Raw genomic sequence first — 5520 nt, forward strand, 5'->3', positions numbered from 1 at the left:
TTCTCCTCCAAAAGATGGAACATCAGAAGGTCTACAAATAATTTCAAGAAGCTATGTACTTATTGTAGCTCATTTCTTTGTGCGTTTAGTTTGTCTATCCTTAATACAATCTACACACACATCAAAATCAGTAAAGTTTAGATTCAGAAGAATCACATCCTTTACTAATTTTCCTAACATTTCACTAGATATTGACCTAGTCTTTTATGCCAAAGATAAATTTTCTATTAATTGAGTTACGCTTAATTCTAACATTATGATACAAGATCAAAAGAATTTTAATAAATAAACCATCTAATTTGAATTTACAGAAATCATCAACAATAATGCCATAACTCACAAATTATAATTTCTTAAATAAATATCATTACCAAATTTAAATGAAAAACCATTAACACAAAGTTTTTGAAATAAAATCAAATTATAGGAAATTGAATAAACATAAAAATTTTAAAACAATTTAAATAAAATCCATTGTCTAACATTAAACATAGTGTCACAATGGTTTCAACAAAACTTTTTCCCAATTATCATAAATAAGAAATTCTTATTTGAATTTGTGGTTTAGGTCATAAAAAATTCTTGCATCTATTAGAAACATATATATTAGTACTTAAGTCAACCTATCATGTATTAAAAAGAATTTCAACAAGTAATTCACAATATACAAAAGCCAAAAGCGTACTTTTCTTTTTCGAATCATTCTTTATATGTCATGTAATCTTTCTAAAAGTGTTTAATACATTAATGACACTTTTTCATTATTACATTACTTTCTTTTAGTAGATTGACCTAAATCTTTTAATTTTGGGTGTTGCTCACTTATTGCCTTTTCTGACTTATTCCCAAATTTCTTTCTAACTTCTTGAGTCGTCAGATGAACATAATGATTACCTTGCTACTTAAGTTTTGTCTCCTCATAAATTAACATAATGGTCAATTAAATCACTTTCCACTTGTCTTAATAGTGTTAATTCGAAATGACCCATACTGAATAGACAAGAAATTGAGAATAAATTAAATAGGAAAATTGCCATTCACAATCATCCATAAGGTTCTCAATTTTGCAGCAACATTAGTCATCTAAAAATACGATCATACATGGTACGAGTACAACAAAAAATCCATAGTAGTTATATCAATTAATAATTTTCGTTTTAGATATTTATCTACAACACGAAAACATTCTTATAATTAAATATTCCTTAGCACTATCACTATGAGGAACAATTATTCGCATAACCATAATGCTTAATCTGTTCGATCTCTCCCAAGCTTTATGGAGAATCTTTTCTTCCTCACTGTTTTTATCAGTAATAATAGTAAGTTTCTCAATTTAAAATGTTAAATTAAGATTTAACACATTTAAATTTTGAACTCAACTTACTCATTTCATTATGAGAAGTTAGTCATATTGAGAATCAGAACAGATATATCAAATATAATAAGATAAAATCTTAACAACAATAATACTTTGAGTTAACAACACGTATGTATAACTTAAAAATATAAATACAATGTATAACTATAGTACCCCTTTGGGTGGCAACTATAAAATACTAATAATTATACTTATAAGTATTTATACGTATACCTTTATTGGTGATTTATTATTTAATTAAACAAATAAATTACCTTTGGATATCCTATATTTACCTAATAAAAAAAAATACATACGACCCTTTAATTTTTATTTAATCACTTGAAAATCAATTCCCTTTGAGAAATTATTTCTCATAATTAAATAAAATCAATATTCATGAATATCACAAAAAATTATAAGCATCATAATTCATGAAATATTGCAATTATATTTACTACTAAAATTAATATTCATCAACTATTATGGTTAGGCCACTTTGGTAGCTACCAACCTTTACATAATATGAATATTAAATTAAATAGTAACTAATTTATGATTAATTATGTCTATTACAAAAAATAATATTCATCAATCATTATGATTGGGCCACTTTAGTAGCTACCAATCTTCACATGATATGAATATTAAATTAGACAGTAATTAATTCATCATTAAGTTATGTTTACTACTAACCCACACATAATATGAATATTAAATTAACTAGTAATTAATTAAATAATATTAAAAAAGATGTTCAAAAGGGGAACGCATCCTAATTACAAAAGTGGAACCAGAACTAAGGCTCCAAAGAATCCAAGAAAGTAATTAAATCATCAGAAAAAGAACAAAAGCTCCTCTTCACATAATTGAGAAGAGAACGAAGAATGTAAAGTTTGACCATTGCTGTAGGCGACTCTTTCCCTTCGAACATTCTACTATTTCTCTCCTTCCAAATGTACCACCATACACAATGTGGTACAATTCTCCAGAAATCGCGAACATCTCTTCGCACTCGACATCCTCTCCAAACATAAATTAATTCCTTAGTAGATCGTAACATAACCTAACACATGCCAAATAACCCAACAATAAGATTTCAACAGTTGTTCACCACAGGACAATGCAAAAGGAGGTGATCAACGGACTCCTCATCATCCCTGCATAGACAACACCTATTAACAATACAATTGCCCCTTTTTCTCAAGTTATCAATTGTCAGAATCTTTCCCCACATAGCGGTCCAGACAAAGAAAGTCACCCTAGTTGGAGCCATAGACCGCCAAATAGTTTTCCACAGGAAGTCTCGATTAACAAAATTAGACAAATATAAGAACAATGATTTAACTTCGAAACAACCGTAGGAAGAAGGAACCTAAATCAAAATGTCATTATCTCTGCCAATGCCCTCCTACCGATACAGAAGATCACATGCCTCGTCCATCTCCCAATCCTGAAAAAAGCGCCGAAAATGCACATCCCACGTAATCCCACTGCTATCAAGCAGATAATAGTCAACTACGTATGTATGTTTATCAACAGCAATACTGAATAATCTAGGAAATATACGAGAAAGTGGCTAATCCCCACACCAAAGATCTTCCCAAAACCGAATGCGACGTTCATCACAGACTTTGAATCTAATATGAGCAGAAAAAGCATCACATCCCTTCCGAATAGCCTTCCACATCCATACTCCTCCCACAAGAGTAACCGGACGTGTAGACCAACCTCCAGCCTCTTTCCCAAACCGACAAGAGACTAACTTGCACCATGAACGATGTCTTTTCCTCCCATATCTCCATAACCATTTACCCAGGAAAGCTTGATTGAAAGGAACTAAACGTCTTATTCCAAGTCCACCCAATTTCACAGGCTTACAAACTTCCTCCCATCTGACAAGGTGGTACTTGAACTCATCACCCTTTCCTCCCCATAGGAAATCCCTTTGAATTTTTTCAATCCTATCTGCAACGGAACAAGGGATTTAGATCATAGAAAGAAAATAAGTGGGAAAGCTCAATAAGAGAAGAGAAAAGAAAGAAAATGATAGCAATAACCTTTATTTATGTTTGGATAAACTATGAAAAAAATAAATAAATAAATAATGATAGTATTCTTGCTTAGAAAATATAAATGAGAGAAAATTAAAAAATAATAAAAAAGGATAAAAATTAAATTACTATCATAACTCTTTTATAAAATGTTATAACATGAGAGTCAAATATTATAAAAGGATAGTTTCGGGATTATGAAAATACTGCTTGCTCACTATCATTTCTCTCAAAATTTTCTCATTTTTGGGAGGATAACACGTGAAATCTCTCTCAATGATTTCTTTTCTCTCTACTAAAAGTATTTCCAATATCCCTTCTTTCCAAATCCCTCTAAATCAATCAATCAATACAAACGAAGCCTTGCTCTAGAGCTAGACAATACCAATCGCCACAAGAAATATTACCTACCTTTTACGATAGGCTAAAATCAGTGTTAAAATCTTTATACAATGGACATGGGTCCGCCGTGTATTCGAATTTAATATTTTCTTAGAAATATTTTTACCGTGAGTTTTGCCCATCATAAAAGTGATATTTTACAACGAACAATATCTATTGTATAAAGTGAACATTAACCTGTTGTAAAAAGTTTTAACTTTGTACTGTGGGTGTTGCCCATCATAAAAGAGAATATTTTACATGCTAATAAAACAATATTCTGTGGACGTGTTAACAATATATCTCTTTAATTTAATACCAAAAAAATACATGAATAATAATGCAAGCATTACCCAGCAGCAAGGCTTCGAGTTTCCCAATTTCATTAGAAACTTAAGATTTAAAGATTTTCAAGTGAACTCACCACAATAGGCATGGCAGCTGAAATGGTATAGATCTTAAAAGAAGCAAAAAGTTGAAATGCATCCATAGTTTCCACAATCAAATAAAACTTCAAACAATATTTTCGGCCGAATTCAGCAATCTATTTCTTTGAATGGTACAAAATTTGCATAATATGCAGTAACATGATGTATATAAACATAGTGACACAATGTTTGGTGAAATGCAGCCAATAGATGAAATGCAGCGGTCATTACAAGAAAAAATAATGAGCTCTAATGGAAGAAGAAGAAGAGACTTCAAACAAATGTAATTTTTCATTGTTTTGTTCCACTGAATAAAAATGATCCAGCAGTTTTGTTTATCTTTAGTAACAAACATTCAAACACAAACACACACACACACACACACACACATAAATAGTTGTATATAACTTTTGGATCCATAATGGAAAGAAGAATGGTATTTTACCTCAAATTTGGCATTGAAGTACACTGAATTTGCCTTAGCCTTAACTAAAATACTAAAACTCAATTCATAAAAACAAATGCAAAATCATAAACACGTCAATAAAAGTATCAAATTCACAAATGCCACCTAGCATCACTTAGCAACTCGTGATCCATTCATGGACACGCAACCACTAAGAAAGAAAAAAATTTGAGCTCTAGTGACGTTGAATATAAGAGAATGATAGAGATATATATTGAATATAAGAGAGAGATAGAGAGACAGAAATATAGGTTGAATATGTTATGTATATTCAAGTGTGTATGAAACATGTACAAGGAGAGATATATATAGGTTAGAGATCACCAACGGCTATACAATAGTCACGGTAATAATCTAGACCCTAAAATTTATAAAAGTTTTCAAAATACCCCCCCTGAAATAATTTTTTTTTAGAAAATGGCCATTAATTTTTATTACACATAGGCAAACAATTTATAAAAAATTAAAAAATACCCCCTGAAATAATTATTTAACCTTGGGCCAATTAATTTTTAATGCAAAAAGGCCTATAATTTATAAAATTTTACAAAAATACCCACTAAAATAATTATTTTAAAAAATATCTTTAATTTTTCCTTTCTTTTCATTCTTACTCCTCTTCCTCTTCTTCTTCATATTCTCTTTAAAAAAAAAAATTGCATTCCTTTATTCAAACCTTTTTTTTTTTTTCAAAGTTTGGTAATAAAATTTGTTGTCTTGAGGTCGGTATTTTTATGTTCTTATTTTTTAAAAATAATTATTTTTCAAATTATTAAATACTATTATTCCACCATTATTACAGTTTTATTTTTTTATTTATTGTCTTGCATC

Source organism: Cornus florida, unplaced genomic scaffold (genome assembly GCF_030987335.1).
Source record: "Cornus florida cultivar Cherokee Brave unplaced genomic scaffold, ASM3098733v1 CherokeeBrave_3.0.0_Hap2_Chr01, whole genome shotgun sequence".
In the NCBI taxonomy this organism is placed as follows: Eukaryota; Viridiplantae; Streptophyta; class Magnoliopsida; order Cornales; family Cornaceae; genus Cornus; species Cornus florida.